This window comes from Agelaius tricolor, unplaced genomic scaffold (assembly GCF_023055355.1).
Source record: "Agelaius tricolor isolate 1412-34295 unplaced genomic scaffold, bAgeTri1.0.p SCAF_10, whole genome shotgun sequence".
Classification (NCBI taxonomy): Eukaryota; Metazoa; Chordata; class Aves; order Passeriformes; family Icteridae; genus Agelaius; species Agelaius tricolor.
Window position 1 is genome coordinate 36,472,262 of NW_027269270.1, and position 15,708 is coordinate 36,487,969.

General features: G+C 51.0%; 3 long non-coding RNA genes across 5 annotated transcripts; all 3 read left to right on the forward strand.

Moving 5' to 3' along the window:
* Positions 1–6,818: 6,818 nt before the first annotated feature.
* LOC139593984 (uncharacterized) lies at positions 6,819–10,524 on the forward strand. 2 transcript variants are annotated; one of them, XR_011680475.1, is made up of 8 exons: positions 6,819–7,388; positions 7,804–8,455; positions 8,530–8,571; positions 8,666–8,840; positions 8,924–9,004; positions 9,082–10,173; positions 10,250–10,277; positions 10,365–10,524. It is a non-coding gene; the product is annotated as an uncharacterized lncRNA (long non-coding RNA). The 2 variants fall into 2 exon arrangements; XR_011680474.1 differs by having other exon boundaries at positions 9,082–10,151.
* A 101-nt stretch (positions 10,525–10,625) lies between these two features.
* LOC139593986 (uncharacterized) lies at positions 10,626–12,119 on the forward strand. The gene is made up of 4 exons (XR_011680478.1): positions 10,626–10,694; positions 10,772–11,860; positions 11,939–11,980; positions 12,063–12,119. It is a non-coding gene; the product is annotated as an uncharacterized lncRNA (long non-coding RNA).
* LOC139593985 (uncharacterized) lies at positions 12,116–15,408 on the forward strand. 2 transcript variants are annotated; one of them, XR_011680477.1, is made up of 10 exons: positions 12,116–12,176; positions 12,260–12,340; positions 12,418–12,560; positions 13,446–13,512; positions 13,590–14,666; positions 14,743–14,784; positions 14,879–14,922; positions 15,024–15,067; positions 15,149–15,189; positions 15,271–15,408. It is a non-coding gene; the product is annotated as an uncharacterized lncRNA (long non-coding RNA). The 2 variants fall into 2 exon arrangements; XR_011680476.1 differs by having other exon boundaries at positions 12,418–13,512.
* Positions 15,409–15,708: the final 300 nt, after the last annotated feature.

The following is a 15,708-nucleotide window of genomic DNA, read 5'->3' on the forward strand; positions in this document are numbered from 1 at the left end:
CAGCTCCGGGTCCGGGTGCTCCAAAGGCGGGGTCTGCAGGGGGAATCGCCCGAGGGGCTCGGCACAGCTCAGGGTCTGGGTCCTCCAAAGGCGGGGTCTGCAGCCGGAATCGTCCCAGGGGCTGTTCCGGTGCAGACCGAGCTGGAGCGTGGATCGGCCCCGCATGGCTCACGGCGGCTGATCCGGCAGAGACAAAGCCGGCGACTGACCCCGGCTGCAGCGGCGGGAGCCGAGCAGAGTCAGGGCAGCCGGGGCTGGGACAGACGGGACCCCCCCTCGGTGCGGTCAGCACGGTACCCACGGTGCACACGGCAGGACGGACCCCCCGCCCCTTCCGCCGGCACGGCCAGCGGAGCGGCCGCGGGCCAGGCGGCCGGGACCGGGACAGACGGACCGGGACGGACGGACTGTGCCGGAGCCGACACAGGGGCTGGGGCAGCCGCGAACGAGTGGGGGAACAAACGGGAATGGATGAGGTAATATTTCTATAAGCAAGATTGAAATGAAAGCGAGCTTTGAGATCCCTCAGTTACTGGACATCAGGAAAACAATGGTGTGGCCAGCTGAAGGTAATCCCCTTTGATGAAACAACACCCTCTGGCTGCAGACAGCTCCAAGGGGCCGAGCAGACCCTACTAGCTTGGCAGAAGGGGCCCAAAGAGGAGCTTTTAGGGTTTAAAATGTAACACAGTATGGTAATGTAGTGATTCTTATAGGCCGTATGGAAATGCTATAGGATTTGTGTATTGTACTAGATTGGTTAGTGAGAAGTAGAATATTCAACACAGAAAATGATTTATTGTATTGTAATGGGAACTTCACTCTCTTGACCTTTTACTCGCTTACCCCTTTTTACTCTTATGCTTTTGCTCTCTTACCTTTTTACGCTCTTACCCTCTCATCGTCTCAACCCCTCTCTTCTCTCAGGCCTGCTCTGAGCTGTGGCTGGCAGCTCCCAGCAGGCCACTGCACCCAGGCCCTTTGCAATAAACCCCAAGTTCCAAAAGGCCCCTGCCCCCGGGCCCTTTGCAATAAACCCCAAGTTCCACGACCCGGCTTCAGAGATCTCTGGTCCCGACCGTGCTACCCCCTCCGATGCTCCTACAGCTAGAAACTCACTCACTAGCAGGAAAAATCCTTCCAAAGCATTTTTTTCTATTTTTATCCTCCGAGTGTCCAACTTCTTTTGCTAAATTTCTACAGATTGGAGTTCAAATTACCATTTCTGACCAGTGCAGAGACAAATGATGAAACATTCCTGAGTTATTCTTACTCTTCAACTTATGGAAGTAGCCAGCACTCAATTTGCATGATCTAACCAAAGTAGCCATTTCACAGAAAAGCACTTTCTATAGCAATATTGAAAAACTATAGATTGAGGTAAAACCATCAAGTTCCTGCCCTCACTGCTGCAAAGTCACATGTTTGAAGAGCATCCCACTGAATTTTCTAACGATGTGTGAATGTGTCATCTGGACCACAGGAGATAAAGCAGGGTTAAAACACTGAGCAAAACTGAAGTTAACAAACACAAGGTTCATCAACCTTGCAATAGAAGCTTGCAGAAACCTTTCAAGGCTTATCCAATAAAGCCCTGTGGCACTTTGTTCTTCCCTCTCCTCCCAAATCTCCATCCGTCTGAGCCAGCATCAGCAGGAAATTTTGCACGGAAGCTTGCCAGATAAAATAGCTATATCATCTGCCATTAGTTTTAGAGAGTTCTTCAAAAATAGATTAAAAATTATATATTATTTTTTAGCTGTGTCCTAAGTTAGGGATGGGCCAAGTCTTGTGTCTTTGTCTCACAGAAAGGTGGTTCATGTGTCCTTTAATATCATATGTGCAAATATTTCCAATCTGCATTCTGCCTTATCAGAAGGCTAATTAATTACTTTATTATACTATATTACATTACATCTAAACTGAATCTGCCAAGTACTCAACCCTGCACACACCACACACTACTCATTACTGTCACTCAACAGACCCGACACACACACACTTGGCCCCGACAGGCCAAGGAAACAAAACACCATCACTTTGGGTGAACAATCTCCACGCTGCATTCTACTTCGGCACAAACACAGGCACAGCACATGAGATAAGAATTGTTTTTCCTTCCTCTGAGGTTCAGAGAATGTGAATCCCAGAAATATTCTTGGGGAGAATTGTGCCTTGCTTTTCTCTGTGAAGTGAAGTGTGGTGACAGATGCACCCTGGCCTCCAGGGCAAAGAATCACGGAATGGTTTGGGTGGGAAGGGACCTTGAGGTTTATCTTTGATTTATGCAACACTTCAACAGGCAAGAGGGGGCTCATTTGCTTCAGAGGTGCTTGCTTTTCTCACACCTTTCACAAGCAAAGCCTGAAGCAAACCCTCCCAAGTTGCCCTATCGACCAGGGGACCCCTCAGCACTCGGTGACACTGCCAGCAAAACCTCAAACTTTTACTCACACAGGGACGAGGCCGCGCACTCGGTCGTAACCCAGATTCTCTTTTTCCCACAGAATCCTCGAACTTCCTTTGTTCTCTCTGCAGGCCTTTTTGCAAGCACACCAAGTGCTACAGACTACACAAGTTTCACCAGCAGACTTCAGCTAAATCCAAAATTGGTTTCTACCCCAAGTAAAATTTCTGACCCCCTGTCTCACCTGCGATGTTTGGAATTTTAGGAGGTGGCAGCCCACTCGAGATCTAAGGTCCTGGGCAGGGTGCAGGCCCACGGACACAAATGCCACCCCTTTCCCACGGGAAACAAAACTCATCACCCCAGTTTCCTTACATCAGTTTGCCAAAGACATTCACCACTCCCAGGTCACTCAGAGTTCTCGTTGGCTGCAGACTCGGTCTTGGAGTTATGGAGTTACGCTTCCTCCTAACACTCACCTCCTCACCTCAGCCCCCTGCTGCTGCGTCCCCTTCTCCGCCCCTAACCCTACTCTATTTTCCAGCCCGCCCTTAACCCGTCCCACCACACTTCCCGCTCCATCCGTTACTTCACCCACCGCCCACCGGTGAGTCCCCTGCAGCAGCACGCAGGAGCCCGAACCCTCGGAGGACGGCGCAGCTCTCGCAGCAGGACAACACCCAGGCGAGACAGGCAGGGACAACGTCTGTGGGCTGCAGGGTGTCACAAGGGGCTGCGGGCTGAGGGGAGGGGGCTGGAGGGTGACACAGAGGATGGGGGGAGCTGAGAGGCAGAAGGGGGCTTTAGGAGCAACTGGGGGGCTCCAGGGTGGCACAGAGATGCTGAGAGGCTGGGAGTGGGGAACTTGAGGGTGACAAGAAGAGAGTGAGGGGAAGCAGATGCCTTGAGGGGCAAAGTGGGGGCTGCTTGAGGGTGACAGGTGAACCAGCCCTCACACCACCCCTAACCAGGTGGAGAGTGCACGGTGGAGGCCAGGGGGCCAAGGGACAATATCAGAGGTCTCGGGGTGGCACACAGATATTGCGGGCTGAGGGGCAAGGAGGGGGAGGCTTGACAGATGGAGAGCTCACACTGAGAGTTAGGGGTACAAAAGACACAGGGTACCAGGTAGGGTTAGGGTACAGGTGCAGCAGCCCTCAACCCAACCCCAAGGTCACCCTAAAGAGCACCCCTAGGACCCCAGTTTTCCCCAACAGCAGCACAAGGCAGTAACCCCAATGCTGGGACAGCCCCAGAACTCTCCCAGCAGCTGCAGGCAGCAACCCTAATGAAAAGGTAGCAATGATGTTTGTGGTCTAGAGAGTGACAGGTAGAAGTTGGGTGCTGAGCAGTTTTTTAGGGCTTTTTTTAGGGTTTTTCTCATGGCTTTAAAAGGATATTTTAGGGCTTTTTTGGAGGAGTTTTCCAGGAATTTTCTGGTAATGTTTAGGATACTTTTAGGGCTTTTTCAGGGCTTTTAAAAGATTTTGTTAGGGTATTTTAAGGGCTTTCTTAGTACTTTTAAGAACTGTTTGGGGGGGATTTGGGTGTTCTTGGGGTTTTTTTAGGACTATTGAGGGTATGTGGAGGACTTTTTAGGGCTAGGGTATTTTTAGGGTTTTTGAGGAAATTTTTAGGTTTTTTAGGATCTTATCAGGGCATTTTAAGGATTTTGGGGTATTTTTTGAGCTCTTTTTGGACTATTTAGGGTATATTTAGGGATTTCTAAAGGTTCTTTGGGGAATTTTAGGGGTTTTTTAAAAGTAGGATATTTCCAGTGTATTCTAACAGCATTCTGAGCCTGCTTTTAGGTTTTCATGGGGTTTTTAGGATATTTTGAAGATTAGGAGGTTTTCAGGGAATTTTTAGGTTTTTTTAGGGTCTTTTCATGGCACAACACATGGAGGCTGAGGGGCAGCTTGAGGGGCACTGTGGGGGCTTGAGGGTGACAGAGGCTGGGAGCTGAGGGAGGAACAGGGAGAGGGGACAGCGGGTGACACACAGAGATGCTGAGGGTGGCAGGGGCAGCTGTAGGGTGACGCAGAGAAGCTGGGGGCTGAGGGGCAAAGGAGAGGGGTCAAGGGTAACACACAGGAGCTGAGGGCTGGGGGGCAGAGGGACCGGTTGGGGGGTAAAGGGAGAGGGCTTGAGGGCTGGACAGTCCAGTGGAGATCAGGGGTGCACGGTACAGCTGTACCACCCCTCACCCCAGCCCTAACCTCAGCCTAAGCAGCCCCCCTAAAAACAGCCTTTTCCCCCAACAGCAGCACAACACAGCAACCCTAACAGCGAGACCAGACAGCAACCCTCACACACCAGGACAAGGACAGAACCCTCAGAGGACAACAGACACACTGCAGAAAGGTAGGGACGACATCTGTGGGCTAGACAGCAAGAGGTAGAGTTCGGAGACTGAGCATGTCTTTTTGAGTTTTTTTTTCCAGGACTTTTAAAGGTATTTAGGGGATTTTGGAAGGGACTTTTCTGGGACTTCTTAGGGTATTGTTGGGGCTTTTTCAAAGCCATTTTATGAGTCTTTAGCATATTTGGAAGATTATGGTCAGGGTCAGAGAAAACAGCCTCCAAAAAGGCAGAGTTTTAGGACTGCAATGGAATGCTTTAGAAAGGGGCCAGCAGTGGCACAGCGGGTTGGGTCCCACACTGCCAGTCCAAAGGTTGTAAGTTTTAGACCCAGATAAGTTGTTGTGGTTAGGGTTAGATGCTCTCAGCTTTGGTCTGGGAGAACTTCTGCACAGAAAAACTCACCCCCCACATCTCCCGACGCCAGTTTGCAGGAGGTGCTCGGCACTGCCAGGGCAGCCCGAGTTCTCGGCGGGGGCAGCTTCGCTCCCGGAGAAATCCTGCGCCGGCCCTCTTCCCCGTAAAGCCAAACTCAGCCCCGCTGCACGTGGACGTCCGTTCGCAGGAGGCATGTGGCCCTCCAAGGGCGGCAAGAGTTCTCGGCGTCGGCAGCCGCGGTCCGTGAGAAATCGTTCTCTGCGGTTTTGGAGGCCGAATCGCAGTTTTGGCCACGGGCACACAGAGAATAAAGACGGTTAATTTCCTTAGAAAGGAAAGTCTGGCAGCCCATGGTTTAAGGGGCAGACGAAGGGCTGTGCAGGGGAAGGAACTCCTCACAGGACCTTTCTTCACCTCAAGCCCCACTCCAAGGTCTAGCAGCCCCCCATGTGACCAGCTGCTTTCAGAGGGTTACCCAGTCACACCCGCACAGGGAGCTGCTAGTCCAGAGGGGCTAACAGGGGCATCCCAAGGGTCCCTCCAGGAACTACGGTCGGAGCATCCAGCACGGACTAGGGAGCAGCCAGACTCACCTGAGCACAGAGCATCACTTTGAGAAAATGCCAAGGGAAGAGCCCTTTTGCCAAGGGGCAGCATCTGAGCAGGCCAGGCAGCATGTGGGGTTCCAGGAGAGAGCTTTCAACTTTCCCCTTTTACTGTGTCAGTCCCTCCCCAGGGCCCCCAGACCCTCCACAGCACTCCCAGAAAGGAGAGGGGTTATTAGGAGAAAAAGGGTTTAGAAAAAAGGCAAAAAGCTTCCTTTTCCTTTATTTTTTGTGTTCCAACTGGGAGGGACTCTGCTTCCCCTGCAATTTTAATGGTCTCAGTTGAAAGAATCCCTGCCTTTTCTATGCTGTCAGGGGTGTTAATTGACAGGGAGTCCTCATTTTCTATTATTTCCCAGTTTAAGTAGAAGGGGAAAATATTGAAAATGTTTCTTATGGGTTTGAATTTAGGGTAGCCGGCCCCTTTTTGTTGTCCTGAGGCCTAAATTGAGGGAGAAGCCCAGCTATCCCTCCATAAGAGTTTGAACTGGGGGAAAAATCCCTCTTTTTTCATCACTAGAGAGATTTAAAGTGATGAAAACCCCTCTTTTCCCAGTACTTAAGGAGAATAAATCAAAGGGCAGAAGCTATTTATTTGCTATTGTATTAGTTTCAGTAGAGGTAACTGCCCCATTTCCTCTGTTTAAGGGGTGCACTGGAAGGAAGCTCTGCCTTTTTCAGCATTTTAAGGGTTTAAAACTACATTTCAGGGCCCTTCTTTCTGTGCCGTAGGACCAAGTACCTCAGAGCAGGGTGAGCCTGGCAGGCACTTAACCCTTACACTGCCTGGGAAGCTTTTATTTTTCTTATTTTTACTTATAATGTAGATAGGCCTAATTAGAGGTCCCAAGGAGACTTAGACTATTCATATCATAAGCATTCTTCTCCACCCAGCTCAGTCACACGTGAAGTACTACTTAGTAGCCACTAAGGAATAATTATAAGTAAGTTAACAGCAAATTACCCAATTCATCTAGTTATGCTGCCTAAACAGAAAGTTATATTTCTTACCAGTTTTCTACCCTTTTACTCCAAGTAGTTGTTGCAAAAAAGAAAGTGCTGTTATTTTTCTGAAGAGTTTTCTTCTATAACAAGCCCTTTGCTCCCCTTGAATTTGAGTCAGAGGAGCCAAACAGCTGTAGCTTCTCTGAGGGCTTTTATGCCCAGTGGGATTCGCCCCCTCCCTTTTCCTGGGTGCCATGGGAACGAGAGGCAGGCACCATCAGGGGTATATTAACCCCAGCTTTTGCTGAGGGGGTTCATTCCCTCTCTGGGCTGTGCTAGGATAAGAGCTTTCCTCTCATTTCAGAGAAGAGGCTCTTTCAGCTTATCTTAGCTTGTTTTCAGTAGGTGCTTCTGAGCATCTAAAGCAACAGAGGCTTTGAAGATCCTGTGAAGAAAACAGCATAGAATACAGGGAGTATTTAAGTTCACAATTTTGGGTTTTGTGCTTAGGGGTGGTAAAGTGCATTTGTAATTTCTGGTTTTGTTTGTATTTTGGTTTGTATTTTTTTTTGGAAGAGTGCAGCTTCCAGAGGCTCCAGGTTGTGTCAGCTACGACACTTTTCAGCAGATTCATCATGTCACAAGAGGGATCTGCCCAGTGTCAAAGATAATGTTTGAGATTGAGGCTTCAGGTGAGTTGAGGCATGTGACTAGGAGAGGGAGGCTGAGCAGGTATCCAGTTAGGAGTTATTGTTGGGGGGGGGGGGGGGTGGTTTTGAAGGCAGCAGGGTGAGAAAGGGTGATTATTTGAGGCCCCCCCCCCCCCCCCCCCCCCCCCCCCACCCCAAGGCTTTTCAGAAGCGTAGCAGAGGCATTCACATGTCTTACAGCACACAAGGTCATCCACTGCACTCACAGGAATGCTATTTACTTTGCCTTTCTCTAACCCATGCACCACTCATAATAATAGCCACAGCCTGGGAATCAGGATGAAGCTGGAGCCTGAAGGAGCCAGGCACACTCAGGAGAGGGCAAGTAGCTGACTTGCTGGGATTTGGCCCACATAACTCTGTACTCATACTTTGGTTTTGTTTTTCTTTATTGTAGCTGACCGAGAGGCTAACAGGCGATCACGGGGCCCTCCGAGGCAGACTCATTTCAGGCGCAACGCAGATCCACATCACCGATCATCCAAAAGATAAGTCAGGGCCACGGCCTGGAGATGGGATGATGGGAGAGTAGTGGGTTGGGAGTTCCTGGGACAGATTTAAAAATTAGCAGAGGGAAAAGTAATCTTCTCCAAGGGGCCTCTTAGGACAGCTAAAGGGAGAGGTTCTCCTTTTGACGGCAGCTGTCAGGCAGGCAGCGCAGAACAGTTCCGGTCCACGTCGTGTTGTCCGGCGTACCATGTTACCTAGCGTGTCTTTGGGGTCCCTTTTGCCTTTTCCCCTCGAGACCCTCACCACAAGCATAATGTGTTGTTTGTTGTCCCCCTGTTTGTCACGTTCCGTGTCACGGGTGTCTGCACATATTTGTGCCGGAGCTGCTCTGCTGCAACAGGACAAGTCCCATGGACTTGCAGTTTGTGGGGTGTTGCCAGACTCTAGATGATATTCCTAGATAGACAGAAGATATTTGGAGCTGTGAAGTTATCCCACAGCCCTTTGACTTTTGTCCTCACTTTCTTTCAGACGCAGAAGGATAAAATCCAGGGCAAAATCCATCCACCCATCCCGAGTGAGGAGGTTCCCCCGAGCAGGTCAGTCACCGTTTGTCTCTGCAGGGGGAGTGTAAAGTGTGACTTTGTTACAGCACTGTTCTTTTTCTTTTCAGGAGGTAAAGCTGGATATCAGCAGTCAAGATGAGGTGGGCAAGGTGAGCATTGAGTAGCGTCCAGAAGCAGTTGTTATTGCTCCAGTCTCACTTTCCGGTGCAACTCTAAGCATCTGTTCCTGTTTCTGCGCTTTAGGCAATCCACTCGGAGTATGCCGAGCCCCAGTCACCAACCGGCTGACGCACCGGGTGTGCCGCTCTCTCGAGCCCTGCGGAAGAATCACGGGACTCGTTGATGAAGCCTCTGCCTTTTCTATATAAAGGTGTCACCAGGGTAGCCTTGGGCACGGGCCGAGGAGTCAGGAGTCACGGTGAGTCGGGGAAGTAGGGAGGAGGAGCTAGGGTCCACTCAGGTTTCAGCAATGCCACATGACCTCGTCTCCTTTTAACCCAGGCTTACCCCGTGACAATGGCATCAACCTCGGAGCGCGGCCGAAGGGTGCGGCCCCAGGAGCCGGGCATTCCTAGGAGAACGGTGAGTAGCAGAATTGTTGGGTTTTGGCCAGTGTGCTGCAAACATCATGCATTGATATTTGGATTTCTTTCATGTAGTTGACTAAGAAACAACAGGGAGTTGTTGAACAACAGTGCCAGCAGGAACTTCCCAGATGTTGAGGCTGCCTTCTTTTGCACCTGACACGGATAGGCATCCCCAGATGTCCGAGAGATAAGTAGAGGGCTACAACCCACAGAGGGGATGAAAGCGGGGCGCAGGGTAGGGACCCACCGGGAGGGGTTTTTGAGCCTTCTTTGGAGATGGGGGTGTCCATGAAGTGGACACCTTAGGCCCCATAAAAGGAAAGCCTGACTTTTCATCACAGTGCTGAGGTGTGCAGGGCAGAGCGGTCCCGGTGTGTATCGTGTCACTTGTCTTTTGTGTATTATGTGTTGTTTGCATATGTCATGTCTTTTACCTTAGGCCTTGGTGGGGCCTGTCAGAAACCCTGGCATCATTGTTAGCATCTGTGATCTCTGCATTCCTTGGCCTGGCACCCATGCCATAGAACTTTTGACTCGGGAGCTCAGACAGGCATCAGACTCTCTTGTCTCTTTAGAAGCATCCGGTCAGCTGTCTTTTCAGGTCTTGTTCTGAGCTGTATGGACAGCTATGTCTCGCCAGGATCCATTATGGCGGACTAGGACGCGAAAGAACATGAGGGCAGGTAGAGGCTTCTGGCTGTATGATTCTTGGGCATCCATCTTTGCAGTTCTTGGAATAAATCATTCAGTTAGCATCTTCTTCCTCCAGGTTTCTCTGAGCCTCATCAGCTCACCATCGGTCTCACCTCGGTCATCTCCTTTTGCATCTTCTCAGTCCTCGCAGCCATTTTCCTTGCCAGGAGATTTCTGTCTGTGTTGTGTTCCCGTTGTTTGTCACGTCCTGTCCCGTGTCACGGGTGTCAGCACACACATTTGTGCCGGAGCTGCTCTGCCCTGCCACATAGCCTGGTGCAATAGGAGAAGTCCCGGGGACTTGAAGTTTGTAATGTGGGGTGTAGTTGGACCCTAGATGGACACAAGATATCTGGAGCTCTTAAGTTATCCTGCAACAGTTTGACTCTTGTCCTAACCTTTTTTCAGATTCAGATGGATTAAATGTGTGCCAGAGGGCCCCATCCCGGGTGAGTAGTTTCCCCCGAGCAGGTGAGGCACCATTTGTCTCTGCAATAGAAGTGTATGTGGTGACTCTGTTACAGCTCTGTTCTTTCTTTCTTTTTAGGAACTAAGTCTGGATACCAGCAGTCAAGGTGAGCAGTGGAGAGAAGTAGCTGTTATTGCTCCAGTCTCAGTTTCTGGTGCTGCTCTAAGCTTCCATTCTCTTTTTTGTGCTTTAGGCAATCCACTCGGAGCCTGCCAAGCCCCCGTCACCAGCCGGCCGATGCACCGGGTTCCCTGCACGTGTGAGCCCTGCGGATGCATTACAGGACCTGGTGATGAAACCCTGAACTCTATTTAAAGGTGCCATCCAGGTGGCCTTCAGCAGCTGCCGAGGAGTTGCAGTGAGTAGGGGAAGTAGGGAGGAGGAGCCAGGTTCTACTCAGGTTTCAGCCATGCCAAATCACCTCCTCTCCTCTTAACCCAGGCACCCCCTGTGACGACAGCCTCGGTCTCCGAGCGTGCCCGAAGTGTGCGGCCCGAGCAGCTGAGCATTCTTAGGAGCATGGGTGAGTAGCAGACTTGTGGGGTTTTGGCCGATGGGCTGCCAAGATCGGGCACTGATGTTTGGTTTTCTTTAATACAGCTGTCTAAGACACCAGCCCGGTGCCAGCAGGACCTTCCCAGCTGACGAAGTGGCCTTTCTTCGCACCGGAGACCGGCATCCCCAGATGTCCGAGAGATAAGTAGAGGGCCACGACCCACAGAGGGAATGAAAGCAGGGTGCTGGTTTGGGAATTACTGGGAGGGGTTTTTGAGTCTGCTTTGGAGGTGGGGGGTGTCCATGAAGCAGCCACCTTAGGCCCCATAAAAGGAAAGCCTGACTTTTCATCACAGTGCTGAGGTGTGCAGGGCAGAGCAGTCCCGGTGTGTATCGTGTCACTTGTCTTTTGTGTATTATGTGTTGTTTGCATATGTCATGTCTTTTACCTTAGGCCTTGGTGGGGCCTGTCAGAAACCCTGGCATCATTGTTAGCATCTGTGATCTCTGCATTCCTTGGCCTGGCACCCATGCCATAGAACTTTTGACTCGGGAGCTCAGACAGGCATCAGACTCTCTTGTCTCTTTAGAAGCATCCGGTCAGCTGTCTTTTCAGGTCTTGTTCTGAGCTGTATGGACAGCTATGTCCCGCCAGGATCCATTAAGGCAGACTTGGACTTGTAAGAACGTGAGGGCAGGTAGAGGCTTCTGACCGTAGGATTCTCGGGCATCCATCTTTGCAGTTCTTGGAATAAATCATTCAGTTAGCATCTTCTTCCTTCAGTGTTTTCTGAGCCTTGTCAGCTCGCCATCGGTCTCACCTCGGTCATCTCATTTGGCATCTTTACAGTCCTTGCAGTCATCCTTCTTGCCCAGAGATTTCTGTCTGTGTTGTGTGCCCATTGTTTGTCACGTCCTGTCTGTCCTGTGTCACGGGTGTCTGCACACATTTGTGCCGGAGCTGCTCTGCCCTGCCACATAGCCTGGTGTAATAGGAGAAGCCCCGGCGAGTTGAAGGTTGTAATGTGGGCTGTACTTGGACTCTAGATGCTATTCCTATATTGACCTAAGGTGTTTGTAGCTTTTGAGTTATCCTGCAGGTGTTTGACATATGTTCTAACTTTCTTTCAGGTGCAGATGCATTGCATCCATGGCAGAGCCCCCCATCCTGGGTGAGGGGGTTCCCACAAGCAGGTCAGTCACCATTTGTCTGTGCAGGGGGAGTGTCAAGTGTGACCCTATTACAGTGCTGTTTTTTGTCTTTATTTTTAGGAAGTATAGCTGGATCCCAGCAGTCAAGTTCAAGAGAGCAAGGTGAGCAGTAGCCTTTCTTGTTGCTGAGGTCTGAATTCTAAGGGGGCAAGTCTAAGTCTCCATTCTCGTTTTTGTGCCTTAGGCAATCCACTCGGAGCACGCCAAGCTCCCATCCCCACCCGGCCGACGGACCGAATTTTTCACTCTGATGAGCCCTGTCTTCCGGGTAGCAGTCAGGAACCACCGAGGAGTTGCGGTGAGTCAGGGAAGTAGGGAGGAGGACCGAGGGTCCAGTCAGTTTTCAGCAATGCCACATCGCCTCCTGTCTTCTTAACCCAGGCGTACCCCACGACGACGGCGTCGGCCTCCGAGCGTTCCCGAAGCGTGCCACCCGAGGAGCCGGGCCTTCTTAGGAGAAGGGTGAGTAGCAGACTTGTGGGGTTTTGGCCGATGGGCTGCCAAGATCAGGCACTGATGTTTGGTTTTCTTTAATATAGCTGTCTAAGAGACACCAGCCCGGTGCCAGCAGGACCTTCCCAGCCGGCGAGGCGGCCTTTCTTCGCACCCAACACGGACCGGCATCCCCAGATGTCCGAGAGATAAGTAGAGGGCTCTGACCCACAGAGGGGATGAAAGCAAGGTGCTGGGTTGGGACTCCTGGGATCGGGGAGGGGAGGTCTTGAGTTGGCTCTGGAGATGAGAGTAGCCAAGAATTGGCCCCTTAGGCCCCCTAAAAGCAAAGTCTCACTTTGGATCACAGTGCTGAGGTGCACAGGGCAGAGCAGTCCCGGTGTGTATCGTGTCACTTGTCTACCGTGCATTATGTCTTGTTTGGGTGTCTCATGTCTTTTATCTTAGCCCTTTGAGGGGCCTATCAGAAACCTCGGCAGTATTCTTAGCAGCCACGATCTCCATGTTTCTTTGGCCCGGCACCCAGGCCATAAAACTTTTGACTCGGGAGCTCAGACAGGCATCAGAATTGCAACTCTTTGTAAGCATCCAGTCAGATGTCTTTTCAGGTCTTGTTCTGAGCTGTATTCACAGCTGCACCCTGCAAGGTTCTATTATGGTGGATTAGGACTTGTAAGAATGTGAGGGCAGGTAGAGGCTTCTGACCGTAGGGCTCCTGTGCATTCATCTTTGCAGTTCTTGGACTAAAACATTCAGTTTAGCATCTTCCTTCTCCAGGGCACTCTGAGCCTTATCAGCTCGCCATCGGTCTGTCTTACCTCGGTCATCTCATTTGGCATCTTCTCAGTCCTCGCAGTCATCCTTCTTGCCTAGAGATTTCTGTCAGTGTCTTGTGCCCATTGTTTGTCGTGTCACGGGTGTCAGCACACACATTTGTGCCGGAGCTGCTCTGCCCTGCCGCATAGCCTAGTGTAATAGGAGAAGCCCCGGGGAGTTGAAAGTTGTAATGTGGGCTGTACTTGGACTCTAGATGCTATTCCTAGGTTGACATAAGGTGTTTGCAGCTTTTGAGTTATCGTGCATGTGTTTGACATATGTTCTACCTTTCTTTCAGGTGCAGATGAATTACATCTGTGGCAGAGGGTTACGGTTACGAGGTGCCAGGCCTTCTTAGGAGAACGGTGAGTAGCAGACTTGTGTGGTTTTGGCCGATGTGGTGCCAAGGTCAGGCGTTGATGTTTGGTTTTCTTTAATATAGCTGTCTAAGAGACAACAGCCCGGTGACAGCACAACTTCCCAGCCGGCGAGGCGGCCTTTCTTCGCACCCGACACGGACCGGCATCCCCGGATGTCCGAGAGATAAGTAGAGGGCCACGACCCACAGAGGGGATGAAAGCGAGGTGCTGGGTCGGCACTCCTGGGATGGGGGAGGTTTTGAGTTGGCTCTGGAGACGAGGGTAGCCAAGAAGTGGCCCCTTAGGCCCCCTAAAAGCAAAATCTCACTTTTGATCACCGTGCTGAGGTGAGCAGGGCAGAGCAGTCCCGGTGTGTATTGTGTCACTTGTCTGTTGTGCATTATGTCTTGTTTAGCTGTCTCATGTCTTTTATCTTAGCCCTTTGAGGGGCCTACCAGAAACCTTGGCACCAGTCTTAGCATCTGTGCTCTCAGCGTTCCTTGGCCTGGCACCCATGCCATAGAACTTTTGACTCGGGAGCTCAGACTCTCATCTCTTTTTATAAGCATCCAGTCAGCTGTTTTTTCAGCTCTTGTTCTGAGCTGTATGGACAGCTATACCCTGCCAGGATCCATTATGGCAGACTAGGACTTGTAAGAATGTGAGGGCAGGTACAGGCTTCTGGCCGTAGGATTCTCGGGCATCCATCTTTGCAGTTCTTGGAATAAATCATTCAGTTAGCATCTTTTTCCTCCAGTGTTCTCTGAGCCTCCTCAGCCCACCATCAGTTTCACCTCGGTCATCTCCTTTTGCATTCTCTCAGTCCTCACAGCCATTTTCCTTGCCAGGAGATTTCTGTCCATGTCGCGTCCCCGTCGTCTGTCATGTCCCGTGTCACAGGTGTCAGCACACACATTTGTGCCGGAGCTGCGCTGCCCTGCCGCGTAGCCCGGTGCAATAGGAGAAGTCCCGGGGACTTGAAGTTTGTAATGTGGGGTGTAGTTGGACTCTAGATGGGATTTGTAGATGGACACAAGATATCTGGAGCTCTTAAGTTATCCTGCAACAGTTTGACTCTTGTCCTAACCTTTTTTCAGATTCAGATGGATTAAATCCGTGCCAGAGGGCCCCATCCTGGGTGAGGGGATTCCCCCAAGCAGGTGAGGCACTACTTGTTTCTGTAGAGGAAGCATAAATGGTGGCTGTTACAGCATTGTTCTTTGTCTCTCTTTTTAGGAAGTTAAAGCCGAGAGCAGCAGTCAAGGCCAAGTGGGCGAGGTGAGCATTGACTAGCGTACAGAAGCAATTGTTATTGCTGAGGTCTCAGTTTCTGGTGCAGCTTTAAGCATCTCTTTTTTTTTTTTTATTTTAGGTGGTCTGCTTGCAATCTATCCTAGCCGAGCATATCCGTGCCAGGTGGGTGCGAGCTTAAGGTATCGGTGTGGCATCCTTGTCAGATTTGGGAGGTTGTGTTTTCACAGTATCTCAGCATGCTTTTCTGCTTTGTTACTTTGCAGGTGCTGTTGCTGCCCTAGGTACGCCAAGGAACAGAGGAGGGCAGGTGAGTCGGCGTTTAGGCAGGCTGACTCATAGGTGAATGTTATGCAGCAGCATGCTAAGCATGTACCTTTTCTCTTTGCAGGTATCTTCTGGCCAGCCTCCGGAGTCAAATCAAGATTTGAGGTGAGCCGGGGGAGTGGTGCGGAGGAGTCCCGGGGATTACTGTTGTTGAGGGCAATAGTCACCTTTTCTGTTTTGTCTTAGGTACCCTGAGGAGGCTCTTACCCAAAGCTTAGAAACGGCAACACCGAAGCACACGTGGAGAACATATCAACGTCCACGTGCGACCGAGGATGGATTTTGTCCGCTCCTCTTCCAAAAGCTAAGTGTCGGGGCCAGCGGTCGGGAGAAGGGGAAAAACCTTTACTATCACAGGGGGCAATTTCACATCAGCTTAGCGGAGAGGTCTGTAGCGGGACAGGCTCTCTGGAAGTAAAGGGAGAGGGTTTCTCCTCAGCCTCACCAGAGCCTTTGCCGGGCAGGGCAGTTCCAACCCATCTCCACGTTCTCGGGAACTTTGCGTCGTCCGCCTTCCTCGACTCGACGTCGTCACGGATCTTTCCCCCGAGGAGCTCGCCTTCAGGTCCGGAGCTACGGCCACGGTCACCCGGCAGTCGGCTTCCTTCTCTAGGCTCACCGAGC